This window comes from Ostrea edulis, chromosome 2 (genome assembly GCF_947568905.1).
Source record: "Ostrea edulis chromosome 2, xbOstEdul1.1, whole genome shotgun sequence".
NCBI lineage: Eukaryota > Metazoa > Mollusca > Bivalvia > Ostreida > Ostreidae > Ostrea > Ostrea edulis.
In genome coordinates, this window is record NC_079165.1 from 107,484,175 (window position 1) to 107,500,891 (window position 16,717).

The window sequence follows — 16,717 nt, forward strand, 5'->3', positions numbered from 1 at the left end:
GGCGGGTGTGACCGGTCAACAGGGAATGCTTACTCCTCCTAGGCACCTGATCCCACCTCTGGTGTGTCCAGGGATCCGTGTTTGCCCAACTATCTATTTTGTATTGCTTGTAGGAGTTTTGAGATTGATCACTGTTCGTTATCTTCACCTTGCATCAATATCTAAAACACGAATACATGCACTTTGGTCCTCGGTTTTTTCTTACAGCTTGACATTCATCTGTGAATTTATTTCCAGCAAATAATAATCCATCCAAATAATGAACTTGATCTATGAAGAAATGAAAACATTTCAAACAATGAGCAAGAAATCAAACATCCCATGGCCAAATATTTGTCAATATAGTAGGAATCTAAAGATTTTTAAAAATCTTAGAAGCAATACCCTTGAGAACAAATAAGTAACCACTTAAATGCATTTGAAATACCCATCTTTTTTTCCAAAAGCGCTACATTGCCTTTAACAGAAATAATATCTAATGCATCAAAAGGTGGGTAATTGATCCAGCTTTTCTCTGAATCGATAAAATCGTTTACTTTATCCCCTAAAGGATGAGATAAATTTGTACTAATAGGGTTACAGCGTAAACAGGACATTGTGGTAAGGAAACCGGCCCCAAACTCCAATTTTTTGTCACTCTAGTCTTGTCTTTCATGTTTAAATCGTTCAAAAGAAAGCATGTTTTATGTGTTTTACACATTTTTTCACCATGGTAGTTTAATTTGAAACCAAACCTAGAATCATATTATGCTTTGCATTTCCACTATCTTAGTAATTTTGCAATAACTGATCTAAAATATTAGTATTGATAGGTGATCGGCCCAAGTCCCAAAAATTAAGCTGTAGATCACGTACTAACTGTAACCTAGCGTACGTGCCCTTCTAGGAAATGGTTAGTATATATAAGATTAATTTTAAATGTTTTGTAGGGGCACTGGTTTGACTGATTGATTATTTGTTTGTCATACCAAAAATTTAGACCTATACTTAGTGCTCAGGTCGGTAGCAGTGAGGGTTCTTTAAATTGCCAACGGGACCGCCGTTTTTAATGTCACATCCAAAAGACTCGTGAATTTCACTTCTAGCGTTTGCGAAGAAGCTCCACAATCTATGTTTGACTCGGTCTGAATACGAGCGAAGCTCGACCTCACGACCTCGGTACTGATTTGAAGTTGGGTTGCTTTGAAACATGTTTTGATGAGAGGTAATGGGAAATGCTCAAATTGGAATTTCGAATCTGACCCCCATTATAATTGTTAGCTGTTAGTTGAATATAAGCTTATGGCTAACTGACTGATGAGTTGAATGACATTTTTAAACGAAACCAAATGTTGTACTCTTGCCACCAATTATCCATATTGTTCGTCCCCTTTTTATGTCCTCCTGTGTCTTGCACCTGTCAGCCAATCGATCTGTAGACGAAATCATGTTCGCTCAATATCTAAAGAAATATCTCTTTGCTTGACAGACATCATACTTAGTACACTGAAGCATCTTAAGGAGTAGATGATCCCTAATCATGAGGTTTGAATTAGAAAAATCAAAATTACATCAGAAATCTGAATTCTTGCTTGTCAGAAATGAATTCGATGCAGCTAAAAATATTTAGGTTAGTTCCGAAATTTAAAAAAAAAATAGATATTTTCCTCAATTTGAAAAAGTTGTAGAAAATTTCAATTGGCCACATCAGATTTGGTCCACTATGCTACAAAGTGTTTTGATTGGCAAAGCGGCCGATGTTTAATTGGCGCTGGCCATAGCTGAGAGTTCAGATTATGGCACGGTCAAGGCCGCGATCTTAAAAGCATATGAATTAGTACCCGAAGCGTACAGACAAAAATTCAGAAAATTTGACAATCAAACATATGTAGAGTTTGCTAGAGAAAACTAAGATTTATTTGATCGAGGGCTGAGATCTAATAGACTTAATGATAATTCCAACAACTTTCGTCATCTTAGTAGAAGAGTTTAAGGAGTGAGAACACATTTAGAAGATAAGAATGTGAAAACTCTTGAGGAAGCCGCAGTTATTTCAGATACTTATACTCTCTCTCTCTCTCATAAAAAAGTGTTTCAGCAAAATCTCAAGCTAGTAGTTCATCCAAGAATGTAGACTCAGATAAAAAGAATGCTTCAAGTTTCAATCTAGTTCCCAGTCACCAGATCACAGTGGTTCTACTTCCAGTCCAAGGTTAGGACGTTCTGAAGGTTCCTCTGGTGTAGGATCGCTTCATACATGTACGTATTGTAAGAAAAAAAGAAAACAGATCATCTGATGAGTGAAAGCTTTAAGCTTAAGAGATACAATTACCTTGACAAACCACAGCCTAGATCGATGACCAGAAGAAAAGAAGTCGAGGCTGACCATGTTCAACCCCTCAACACAGCTGGTTCATCTCATGAAATTGACTTCAGTGACACTTTCCTGTTTGACCTTGATGGTAGTTCACACGAAAACAGCCAGCCATATAACATTGAGTCTCCACTCAAAACCAGTGACAATGATAGTCCCAATATACAGTTAGACCAAGTCAAGGAAACCCACAGTAGCGAGCAGCTACTGTCCGAGCAAAATAAGGACCCTGATATTATTCAACCGAGCAAAATAAGGACCCTGATATTATTCAACTGAGCAAGAGGGCACTTCCACCAGAAGAGGCCGCCAAAGTTGGAGTGTTTCTGTACCAACGATGGCATCCTTATGCGAAAATGGCGACCACCTGATGCACCGCCAGATGAAATGTGGCGGGTCGTTTACCAGATAGTGGTCCAAGTGATATATCGTAGGGACATCATGAGTTTGGTTCACGATGCACCCATGACAGGTCATTTAGGAGTCAATAAGGCTTTTGAGTCATTTTATTGGCCTAAGTTAAGAAAGGGTGTTTCTGAATTTTGCAAGTCTTGTCATGTTTGTCAGATGGTAGGTAAACCTAATCAAAAATTTCCATCTGCCCCTCTACAACCCATTCCAGCATTTGAAGAACGATTCAGTCGGGTGGCAATAGATTGTGTATGACTCTTGCAAAAAACTAGGACAGGGAACCAGTATCTGCTTACTATCATATGTACGCACACTAGATTCCCTGAAGATATCCCTCTTAAGAATATTAAGACGAAAACCATAGCCAAGGCCCTTACCAAGTTTTCAGCTTTGTAGGAGTGCCTAAGGCTATTCAGTCAGACCAAGGTTCAAATTTCATGTCAGGGTTGCTTCAACAGGTCATGCATGAGTTAGGTGTTAGACAGTACAAGTCTACTGCTTATCATCCTGAGTCTCAGAGGGCACTTGAATGCATCTATCAAAATCTTAAAACTATGATGAAAACATATTGTTATCAGTATAATAAAAAACTGAGATGAAGGAATTCACCTTGTTTTATTTGCTGCAGGAGAAGCAGTTCAAGAGTCTCTAGAATTGAGACCCTTTAAATTAGTGTTTCGTCATACACTTAGAAGTCCTTTTAATATTGCTGAAAGAAAAATGGCTGACTGAAACTAGTGCTCTTAATCTTTTGTACTATGTGTCTAATTTCAAAAAGAAACTTCATAACATTTGTAAATTAGCACAAGAAAATCTCAAGAGTTCTCAAGCCAAAAGTTTGGTATGACAAAGATAATAGGAACAGAGTTTTTAAACCAGGTGATAAGGTTCTTGTGTTTTTAACTGTTCCTGGTCATCCTTTGCAGGCCAGGTATTATGGTCCTTATGAAATTGAAAGCAAGCTTAGTGATATGAACTATGTAGTTAAGACACCTGGCCGGCGTAAAGAAAAACGAGTTTGTCACATTAACATGATGAAAGAAAATTTTGATAGATGTGACCGAGATTCTGTATACATGTAACCAGTTTCGACTTAAGTTGACGATGGAAAAGTTGAAATCCGTTAAAATTGCAGTACTTAAGAACAGAAGTACATTACATGCTGAAACATAGCATTATCGAACCAAGTAAAAGTGACTGGAGCTCACCTTGCATTCTCATACCGAAACCTGATGGTACCTACCGATTATGTAAAAAAAAAAAAATGAATTCTGTCACGAAAACAGACTCTTATCCGATTCCTAGAATTGATTACTGTATTGACAAAATCGGAAATGCCAAGTTTGTCAGTAAATTTGACCTGTTGAAGGGTTACTGGCAAGTGCCATTGACTGAAAGCGCCAAAGAAATTTCTGTATTTGTGACTCCCGATGGCCTCTTTCATTACAAAGTAATACCGTTTGGCATGAAAAATGCTCCAGCGACCTTTCAGCAGATGATTCATTCCCTTCTACATGACCATCAAGGATGTGAAGTTTACATTAATGATGCTATCATCTACAGCGACACATGAGAGTAACATCTCTGAATCATGCGTGCATTCTTCGACATTCTGGCAAGAGCAAAATTAACGGTGAACCTTGCGGAGAGTGACTTTTGTCACGCTACTGTAGAGTATTCAGGACATAAAGTAGGTCAGGGTTATGTTACACATAAAGTAGGTCAGGGTTATGTAACACCTATTATGACTAAAGTGGAGGCTATTGCAAAGTTCCCGATTCCTACAAACAAGAAAGAGTTAATGAGATTTTTGGGCATCACGGGTTTTGAAAGAAAATTTTGTCCATATTTTCCTTCAACAGTAGGTCCACTTACCATCTTATTGCAAAAGAGGGCTAAATTTGTCTGGACAAAGGACTGCGAGGAATCATTTTGTAAAATCAAATCTGTTCTCGTCAGTAGTCCAGTTCTTTCAGCTCCTGATTTTTCTAAGCAATTTAAGCTTACTGTAGATGCTAGTGATGTAGGAATCGGTGGTGCTTTTTTTTTCAAGAACATAGTGATAATGTAGATAGAGTTGGGTGGGTTTTTTTTCAAAGAAACTTTCATATGTCAACAGAATTATTCAACCATTGAAAAAGAGTGTCTTGCTTTGTTGTCAGCTTTACAACATTTTGATGTTTATTTGAATGTTACTGTGCATCCAATTCTTGTTTTACATATCACAACTCTCTCACTTTTTTGCATAAAATGTCAAACAAGAATCAAAGACTCACAGGATAGAGTTTATCATTACAAGAGTGTGATATTGATGTCAGACATATTAAGAACAAAGACAATGATATAGCAGATACCTTGTCAACAGTGTATTGAGTATGTTTTATTGTTTTGTTGTTGCTTTGATCGATGTACATTGTATATTTGAGTTTTCATTGTCATTCAAACTTTTTAAGGGGGGGGGGGGGGTGGTTGTTTTTGTGTATATTACTAATTGCACTAAATTGAAGAGATTGTTCTAGAGAAGTTATGTTTATTTCATTGAAACCTGTGACCTAGATTGTTCTAGACCTCGTGTTATTTTTAGTAGAAAGATGACGTAAGGGTTGCAACATTGTCTTTCAAGATTGTACTAGAAAATTCATTCCTATTATATATACATATGTGCACTGAAATTCTTAAGATTGATTGATTGATTGATGTTTTCCGCCACACTCAAAACATTTTCAGTTATCTGGTGCCGCCCAGTTTTTATTGGTGGAAGAGAGAACCCAGATACAATGTACCTGGGAAGAGACCACAGACCTTCCGAAAGTAAACTGGGAAACTTTCTCACTTAACGGCGCGAGCGGGATTCGAACCCGCGCCGACAGAGGTGAGAGGCCGTGTGATTTTTGAGCGCGATGCTCTTTTCTTTTCTCTCTCTTTTATTGATTAACATTTAAACAGATCATCAGTTACAATCACATTTAAAACACTTTGTATCTAAAATATGAAAAATAATATTCCCTCCGTTTCTTTCAATAGAGGATTTCTATGTAAGAAAAACTTTACCACTCGGCCACGGAGGCCCCGAAATTCTTAAGAAAAGAAGCTCTGGTTAGACATTTTTATATGCTTTTAGATTTTATTATATTGGGAACTAGGATTTGTAATTACTATTTCTGTGTGTATACTGTTGATTAATCAAAGCTTTCATACCATACAAATAATGAAGGGGGTGAACCCACATCTGGGCATTGAGGAGGGAATTACTATGTTTACAGCTGAAGTTTATTATTCATTTCTGTTTCGAAATATCTATTTACGATGTCAGATCATAAATAATTAAGCACTCTAGGGTCAGATTACCATGAATATACCCAGATTTAAAAAAATCGCAGTATTCTACATCCTTTGCCTGTTTTGTAAAAATAAATAATTCATAACGAAAAATTACATCATATTGCTATTATTAGCTTTCGGGGTATGCATTAATCTACGATTCACGTTACGCGAATAAATCTGCATTGTTTAAGTGGTCTCATTGAGAATTCACTCAATGAAATCGGTTCAAACTATATAAAGCTTTTCATTCATATATATCGTAAAGTACTTCCTCCTTTTAACTTGACGGCAAATACATGATAGATAAATATATAGAACACGCTGATTGGATAATCGGGGCCATTCTTTTATTTCATTGGTTGATCCGGACTCGGAATTTAACTCGGGATAAACTTTAAAGGTAATCAATACCTGCATACCTTTTTCCCAGTATGATTTATCTATCTACCTCTTACGTAACGAAACTAAAAAAAAATCCCTACACATCCTACACGTAGAGGCCTTCCTGAAACGTAATGATTAGCCAAAATGGAAGATAAAAATTTTCCAATCGTATAGTTTTATTTTCAACTGATAGCAAATATGGCAAAGGGGCAGCCAGTACACCCTCGTCATGCTAAAACAACAACAGCAATCTATATAAACTGACCACACTTCTGGACAAAATGTAAATCTGTAACACTACATTGCACACAGTCAATTACTGGTGATATTTTACAAATATCTTAACACAAACATAAATCCTACACACGCGCACACCTATGCAATCACACCTACACCTACGCACGCACGCACCTACACCTCACATACCTACACACCCACCTTCACCTCACACACCTACACCTACACAAACACACACACACACACCTCACACTATATAATATATATTCATCATAAATATTAATCATTTACTCATTCCACTATCGGCATTTCATTTGTCACAGACATAAGGAATTTCTACGTATGAACACATTAATCTAGTACATAGGAAAACTCGGATAGCATTTCCATGGACTCGTTCTCTAGATTTCGTTCTGAACTTCGGTCTGAGTCTGAACACGTGATGGAGCGAGATAGCGCGAGATTCGTGTAACCAATGGTAAACTGAGTTAACTGGTTGTCTGACTGTAGCTCGGTGAGATGCGTATTCCACGAACTGCTTCTGGAGGGTTTCAGTGTCTTTACAGTCGTAGATTCTGAACATTGAGACGATGATGATGCTGTACTCCGTTCTGTGTCCGATTCGTTTCTTTTGTTTTCCTGCATTAGTCTCTTCGTTAGTACTTTTTCTTTCGGTTGTGTTTCTTCATTTTCAGTTGGCATATCTATGGTTTCTGACGCGGTGGGTTGGGGTTTTGCAGTCACGTTCGGCTGAGAACTTGAAATTGTAAAACAAAATATGACTATTCCAGAATCTATCCTCCTTTGGATAAACATGTCTTCGCATATCTATCACATCAAATTGGCATCATTCAAGGTTCATCTTATGGTATCTAATTCCTTGTTAATAAGGATATAATGATATAATTACACTGTATCCATAATGATTTAGACACAAGTTCAATTTCAACACAATTGATTTCGAATTCTCATAATTCAATTACTTACTTGTTCAGACACAAAAGCCTATCTTCTTCCTTTGTTTTGTCGACCTTTGTTGATGCTAAATAAGTAAGTAGGTAAAAATATTTTAAAGTCGGTACACGCATGTACATATACGTTGAACAATGAATACTGAGTTCATATATACGTAACATACTACAAATAGGACAAATGATGTAATGAACTTTCAGAACAGTTTCCCATAATGGACGTTTTGTAATCCGGTTACACCAGGAAAAAGGATTACTTTAGTATAAATACCACACTGCACAGAAGTCTGGGATCAGTGACTCGGTTAACTTCTGTAACTCAGTTAACAATATATTGATAAATCACATAATCATGTTCAAATGTATCTTACTGTATTGACTAATGGCAGATTGTTTCTGAGCACGGCGAATGAAGACATAGGCGGTGCTGAAGAGAACCAATGACGCCAGCAGACTCATTACAATGACGAGTAACACGGTGGGTGATGACGGACCTGCAAGAAAACACATCTAATGTCAGAATTTTGTATCAATGAAATTTGAAACTAAATAAGCTACTTACTTGCACTTGCACAGATTTACGTAAGTGAAGGAGTAGGTCTTTGCTATATGTAATCAGAACTTGAGTTATTACAAAATATATTTCTCACCTTGAAATGTAAAGTCCTTTGGATCATTTGCTGAGGCTTTTAGTTCTTTCGTACTTGAGATTCTGAAAGAGATTTACAGATTTGTAAGAAAATCTAACCCCTGTAGATAACGTAGGCGTAGTGTGAGAGAAACTCACCCCTGCATACTTACTCTATGACATCCCCACAAATAGCGTCGGCTTTGTCGGTACATTGGCTCTCTTCCTTTCGTCCAAGAGAGCTACAGTTCCTGCACGTTCTGCAGGTGACGTCAAAAGAGCGTCTGTCGTTGTATGTTCCCGGAGGACACTTTCTACAGGGAGAACAATTCTTGGCTCCGTGTACGGGGTCCATTCTTAGACTGTGTTCCTGTAAGTGCAGGTAAATATATCAATTGCTAAAAAGTTCAAGTTCATTCATTTAATGTTAATTAATTACAAAACCATTTATAACACGTGGTACATGAGAACGCTATATAAGTTACACACGTTCAGAGTATGAAACATTAGATCGAAAAATTTAAGTAGCATATGACTGAATTTTTAATATATTATAAACCTCAGATAAACTATTTTTCTTTTTCAAATGAAGGAAATATTTTTGATATTATGACTCATTATTATAGTTCAGATATTTTGTGACGTGTGTTTGTTTTACTGAGGAACCGTACGCTCGGTGATCCCCCTTTTGTACCTGCACAGAGATGAGTGAGTACCCCTTGTTGCATTTGTCACACTGAAGACATACGCCGGCTTGAAAATGGTAGAAGGTATTGGAGCCCGGCTCACAGACCACAGTTGTTGCCCGCTGTGATCGACCTTGGGCTCCATGAAGACAGAGCAAGTCGAGTAGCGCCAACATCAAACACACATACAATTCTGATTTCATCCTGCTTCAATACGAGGCGGAAAAAATCCTGTGGGAAGAAGTGGAATAAATGAGGGCTGTCGTCACAAAGTAATCGAGGGTGCTTATGTACACTTCAAACTTTGATGATCAAGGCCAGTATTAAGCTTTGTTGATTTTCAAAAATATCTTCTAGTTCAAATATTTGCAATGTCGGCACTTTTTAGCCAAATGAAATAAAATATAAAATGAAAAAGCACTAAGGCAAATAAATATATATTTTTTCACTTCAAAATATTTATCATATCAAAATTAAATATATATTCATTGTTCTAAAACTAGTCTGAAGAGAAAAAATTTGTCGCAAATTCATTTTAACATTAAGAAAATTAAAGCACAAAATGTAAGTAGAGAATATTTAAAGTTTTGCGATGCGGTTCATAATAAATTAGCTTACCCTAATCAAAGAAAATGTTCATCCTTTTTCTCACAATTGACGAAGCCAATGTTTAATTATATCAGGCTTACATTTCTTCGCCTTCCCTCTCGTCCTGTAACCACAAACTAAAGTTTCAACATTCATATCGCATTTATAGTATATATACAAGTACTTCCTAAAGAAATGTGTATTCTAAATAGTGTAGGAAGATTTAAAAATAATCGGAGCATTTGATTGGTCGATGACGTAGAGTGTTTATTATTGGATGCCCGTGTTGTAAGAGAAGTATCACGCGGTCGATCTACTTTCATAATACAGTCTACGTTGCTTAATTTGAAAACGAGTAAGACAAGACCTTCTTATCACTTCTTATCTCTGAGATACAAAATCATACATCTGTTTATTTTTGCATCTTTTTTTAGAAACATTCTACTTTTTCCTTTATTTGATATATATGAAAAGAAAAACCTTTTTATTAATTTTCCTGCATGTGATAAGCTTCAAAAAATACCCTGAATCGATAGCTAGATTAACATCTAAACAATCTCCCATTCATTATGTTGTCGATTTATTATCTTTCTCTTCTTTCACTTTTCCTGCTTTTTGTCGGGGTCGGGGTGGGGGTGACGGTAGGCGCTTCTAATTCTAATTTCGGAGAATTTAGAATCCTACACAGAACGCACGTAATTACGTATTCGTGCAGTCTGACAAAACTCTTCATTGTTTCCAATATTGCCTACATCTACTACACGGTACACGAGAACGCGTATACTTGTAATTATAACAATTACTGTCTTTCTGGAGCAGACAAAATTGCTGTACACTAGCGAGCTAGCTATACCCGATACATGTACATAGTTTAGGTCGTATCTTTTATTGAATTGTTCTGTTTGTTTGTTTTTAGTGCTGTTATACTATTAAGAAAATGTCACATTGATGTTTAATTTTTTACCTGTGTATACTTTGTACGTTCACTCTTTCTCTCTCTGAATTGTCTACAATTATCATTGTGTACAATCGTTACTCTGATGAGCCAGTTTGGCTCAAAGAAATAAAGAAATTAAAATCGTTTATAAGGGGTGGTCCTATGGACACTCTAAATATGACCTCGTCATCAACACGGCCGGAGGCTCCGTCAAACAGGAAGTCGGTGTACGTCTCCATATCTGCTTCATTTCTACCATACACAATGGCGGATCTAGGGGTGGGGCCGCCCCTGATACATATAATTACATCTTATGATAGGATCATTTTGATGACTTTTGGTCGCTAGACGAAACAATTTTAAATACTCGCTTTACAAACATGAATTAAGGCTATCATTTTATATGTATAAACATTACTGTTACGGCTTTTAAAAATCACAAAGGCATGAAATATCGTTCCAACTTGTAAATGCACTAGCATTAGTTAATACAATATGGAAGGTTTATAATAAACAAAACATTTGAAGAAAAAATATTAAAATCACACTTACTAATACAGGTGTTTAGAAATTTAGGTGTGATAATAGATTTGTTCATTGAATGAAAGCAAAAAAAAGTAAAGTTTTTCAACACGTAAAACTTGATCATCTGGAGATTTGTATGTGCTTTTCATGGGTTTTTATTGAAACCTTGCTGGCCTACGTGCTGATATGGCAATTTGCAATAAAGAAGCTGAATTTATAAAATGTTGATGTGGTATGCAAATGAAGGGAACTGGAATATCATTAGATTTTGAGCTTTAAATGGATTGCAGAAACCTAGCATGCTTCAGAAATGCGACTGATGTGTCATAAATATATAAACCAAGTGACATATCAGCGTTATAAACCAATCCGCGACAATGTCTCATATCGTTAACGGACTCCCAAACATTTGGCAAAATCACAGGGGCTAAGCCCGTTTTATGGTATCACAGAGTTCGGGCCCAAAACGGACTTGGTCCCTGTGGGCAAAATACTGGCTAAAGTCAAAAGTAAATTTTACTTTACTCGATCAATTCAAACAAAAATGGAACGCTGTCAACAACTACGAGCTATAGAGTGTACAAGGATGAAATAAAATGCGAAAAATAAATTCAATATCCTATCTAGAAATGATACTATGCTAAATTTCGAACCTGTAATCATGCACTACTTATAACGAAAGTGAACGCTGGCAAAATGAACTCGGAGTTATACATGCGATTTAATTGAAATTGGTGAATTAATCTCACTGCATGTTTAATAGCAACTCTCTGATTGATGTAAGTAATTTATCACCAAAACAAATACGTTTCAAAAACAGTATATATTACATTTAAAAATATAATGAATTCAAACATATAATCTTCTCTAAGTTTAAGCGGCCAATATTCAATTCAGTATTTAATAATTTCAGAGAAAATTTGTTGAAAATGAAGAAATATACATGAAAAGTGTCGTAAATCATTACTCGGGAAAAAATCACCTTTGATAGTCGATCTACCTCGCTAACCTTCTTAATTTTGTTCATCAATGTCAAAAAAACCATGCACTTCCGTTCGTCCACTTCTGAAGTTTTATGCTTTCAAAAAATCACCACGTCCACATCTAAAGCGATACCTGTCCACTTTGTGAAAACGAGTCCCGTTAATTTTTAAAACGTAATTAATTAGTTCCATTGACATCCCAGGAAGAAGAATCTGCCGTATGAGTTCCTCGTTATTTTAGAAGTTCTTCCCCATTTTAACCGAAGTTTCAGAAATGTACTACATTCATCAAAATTGTTTGTATTTAAACACCCCGCAAACCAAATAAAAGTGGAATTATCTGGGTCAGGGATAGCGGTGATACGAATATAGGCCAAGTGGTTTCATATTTATTATTAAATATGTTTTTCTTCCAGCACTACACGTTGAAGTTTCTGAAATTTACAACACCCTTTGATCAGAATTTCACCTACACCAGCCTTACCTGAGAAAGAATCGCAAGCGTCTATCCCTTCTTTCTTCTTATTCTGATAATTTTTATAAAATCAAAGGTAAAATTCTCGTTCTAACTAGGATCCAGGAAGACTAGAATTTGTTTTAAGTTTCCGTTTTAGAAAATTAAAAAATAGAACACCTTCCTATAAGATAGCCGCTTCCTCTAAATATCAGCGCTCCTTTAACAGTTTGTCTATATGATCTACGACAGGCATATTGATAAATATGCGATGAATGTGTTCTATGTTTACTATCCTGATGCTGTTTACCTTAACAAAGAGGACTGCAGCTCAAATTCACTATGTATTCTGTAAAACAGGTATTGTTGAGGAGTGGGCTGCTTTTATGATGTACAGAGAGAAAGAGAGCGAGAGATTGTTTGTGTTTGTAGACATACGACTTATTTATGTCAAAGTGCATGTATTTATGTTGACATGCGATTTATTTATGTAAACATGCGAATTCTTCAATGTCGACTTGTTTAAGTCGACATGCAGTATTCTTCAGTCGACATGCGATTTATTTATATCGATATTCATTAAGGTATTCATGTCAAATCAACATAATTATCTCGCACGTTTAAATACTACCCTTTTTGGGGCATACATACAAAGTAGTAGGCCGCCGACAGGATTTCTCCTGGCCCCTCTATCCTGCACATTTTGTTCCAGTTCTTTCCTTGTTTTTCCTATTGTTTTGGTGTCGCCCTCCAGGTCTCTCCGCCAGGTGTTTCTTGACCTACCCCTCTTACCTTTTCCTTGGAGGGTTCCAGGATAGTGCTTGCCTTGTGATGTTCGGATTTGGTTTGCGGAGAGCGTGCCCTATCCACCATATACATAAGTTGCATGTCTGCATAATTATGGTGCATTTTATTTTGAAGTGCTCTCTATAATCAAATTTTGAGAAACCAATTTATCAACAACAAAAAATTGGTAATCGATTTTTTTAAGAAATAGTTAGATGTTTCTGTATTTGTTGATTTTTTTTTTTTTTTTTTTTTTTTTTTGTAGGCAGATAGAAAACATCGTTGTTTTTCTGAATAAACAAACACAACAATTTCAAGTGGCTGATTTTTACTGACAGTAATTGGTGTGGACGCTAGACTACGTTATATCGTGCATGTCCTGCGTCATACGAGATGATCAAAGGCTCACTACAACTGCAGTGGTTTCGTTTCATTCGTTTTTATGGTAAGTACAAAACCCTTCTCGTGGCCTGCCTGTCTTCCTTGTTATATAAAAACCAATATTAAACGCGTTTTGATAGGTGCAGGCCGCGGTAAGAGATATCAATACTCTCCTCCTAAAATTCTTGAACCTTTATATAAAAAAATGTTTTGTTAAATTGTGTACTATTCAAACACATTTGTTTCAAATTTTTCAAAGAAACGGATCATGTATGGTTTTACAAGCCGTTGGCACCAGTTCGTGACGTTACTTATATAAGATACACAATGGCTGCATTTTATCTAAGATTCCCTAACAAGAGCAGAGCAAACAGTATCTCTCCAAAACCCGGGGGCAGCTATTGTGTCAGCCATTGTGTCGAAGTCCATTGTACCAACTGCAGTCTGTTAAAACTAAATCCTGACATACAAAGAGGGCCGACATGTTCCATTACGCCCTGAGTCAGATGTGATATTGCGCTCTTTGACTAGTGATTACAGTCTAAGTACAAGTCTGCCTTGTCGATGTACATGTCATTAGCTGTGTACTGTATGGGATGCCAACAGAGCACTTCAATGATACACCGACATATATGTCTCTGTTTTGAAAACAGTGTTGTGTAACCGGAAGCGAGAAAATGCAACGGACCAGATCGGGATTCGAACCCGGGGCCCCTGAATCTCTAGTCAGGTGCTCTACCAGCTGAACTAACTGAACGCCAGCAATCGCGGACCCGTCTGACTACCACCTCCCTCCTGAAATTCTTCACATTTTGAAGACACACAACCCAGATTTTGATTTGCCCCTGGCAAGACTTTCACCTGCAAATCTAGGGCACCCAATGTAACAGGAAGCGAGAAAATGCAACGGACCAGAACGGGATTCAAACCCCAGCGCCCTGAATATCCAGTCAGGTGTTCTACCAACTGGGCTATCTGGCCATCGGCGATCGAACTCGACTGACCGTTACAGTAGTTTAATACCTTACAATTCTTATCTTTCATGACAAACTGACCCATTAAATGTGAGAAGTGTTTGAGTTTTTATAGAACATGATGATTTGGACCGCCAGAGATGTGGGAGATGACTTTGGAACCTGTCGTTCCAAGAACCTCCCCAGTGACGGAGATCTAATAAGGGGATACTTCCAAGAACCTTCCCAGTGACAGAGTCGGTGATCACAGATCTAATAGGGTGATACTTCCAAGAACCTCCCCAGTGACGGAGTCGTTGATCAAGGATAAAGCACCCTTGATCTTTTATTGTTAGATATGCATTGCATTTAATAAGGAAGGTGATTTGAAGTGCTCTTTTCCTGAGTTTCTCTGATAGCGTAATGGACTTAATTTAGGAGGAAATTAACAATATGTCAATACACTCTAAAGAGGCTCATCCCGCGCGCCTATAGAGTACCAATTCATTTCCCATAGACCTCAATACTAACCTTTAAATTGGCCCTCTCACTAATTAACTATATTAATTTTAAACAAATGACCACAAACATTTCAAAGTTCATTCCATGTTTTAATAAAAAACGACAAAAATTATATAGGGTCCCGTGCCTTCTATAGTTCATATTTGTACTTTTTTTTTTTTTTTTTTTTTACAACACATAGCAATCTGCAGTAAATTACACTCAAAATAACTCAAAATTACTCGATTTTGTGCGATAATTTTTCATCCTAACAATTAATTTGAACCTCTATAATATTTCTTTCAATTCCAAATAATTTCACTCTTGATGTTAGCCAATCACACAACACCTATAGACATTTATACCTCCGCTCAATCTTGGGGTAAACCGCGTCCGGGTTACGCATGCGGAGTTTGGTACTCTCATTCCTTTATTATGTGAGATACCAGTCCAACGATGAACTCAAATTATCATCTCCCCATCGCAAAAACACTGACATAGGGATGCCAGTTTGTACCTATACTAATGTAAATCAGTTCTACGTTTTGTACCTATACTAATGTAAATCAGTTCTACGTTTTGTACCTATACTAATGTAAATCAGTTCTACGTTTTGTACCTATACTAATGTAAATCAGTTCTACGTTTTGTACCTATACTAATGTAAATCAGTTCTACATTTTGTACCTATACTAATGTAAATCAGTTCTACGTTTTGCAGATGATTTAAACGTAATGTACTACTCAGTCCTTTTCGTATTTTTTTTTTCTTCTTTTTTTTTAATTTTATTTATTATTTTTTTTATTTTTTAAATATACTATTTACTGTCCAGGATAAAACAGCAATAAATGATATACAAGATTACGAATGCACCACCTCCTTTAAAATTATCCAGAGCAGAGAAAAAGGTTTGTTTAAAAAAATTTAAAAAAAAACCAAAGAACTTTTCTTCGATGGACTACTCCCTTTTTTTCTGTCTCACATACTTTAATTAAAACTTTGAAAATATGCTTTCTAAATCGTTATAGCATTGCTTTTGTCCAAATCATCGCGTTCTACCAAAACGCAAACCTGTCTACACATCAAGCTTTTTCTTGTCTCTCACGACTTGGAAATGACATGATCAGACCATAGATCAGACATGACCAATTCTGTTTTATCATCTCTGAACTTTGACACGCAGGTCCGTGAAATATTCCATATGCACATCTCCCACGTTTCATGGTAAAGTAAACAATTAACTTCTCTTGAAAATGGAGTCTCGCTTTCCACACCAACTACCTGTAAGATCCGACTAAAAATGAAAGGTACGAAGTCGTGCACACGCTACATAACCTACAAGGCGTAAGAAGTACTTATTAACAATAAAGAAATAAGTAAGTCATTACCTCTCCAAGGCTTCCGTAGATGAGATTCAAGATGGTGCAATGACCAGTTCTGGCATTTAAACAATGAAAAGTGAAGAACGCAGGTGGTACGTCAAGTCCTTGCGTAAAGACCTCGACACATCGTTTGTGTTGTCTATGAGTTTAGCGGTTCTGATACATCGTTTGTGTTGTCTATGAGTTTAGCGGTTCTGATACATCGTTTGTGTTGTCTATGAGTTTAGCGGTT

At 36.7% G+C, this 16,717-nt stretch overlaps 1 long non-coding RNA gene across 1 annotated transcript; it reads left to right on the top strand.

The window, feature by feature from the left end:
* The first annotated feature begins 5,442 nt into the window (after window positions 1–5,442).
* On the top strand, window positions 5,443–15,340 carry LOC130052049 (uncharacterized). Its single transcript, XR_008800399.1, has 2 exons — window positions 5,443–13,712; window positions 13,908–15,340. It is a non-coding gene; the product is annotated as an uncharacterized LOC130052049 (long non-coding RNA).
* Window positions 15,341–16,717: the final 1,377 nt, after the last annotated feature.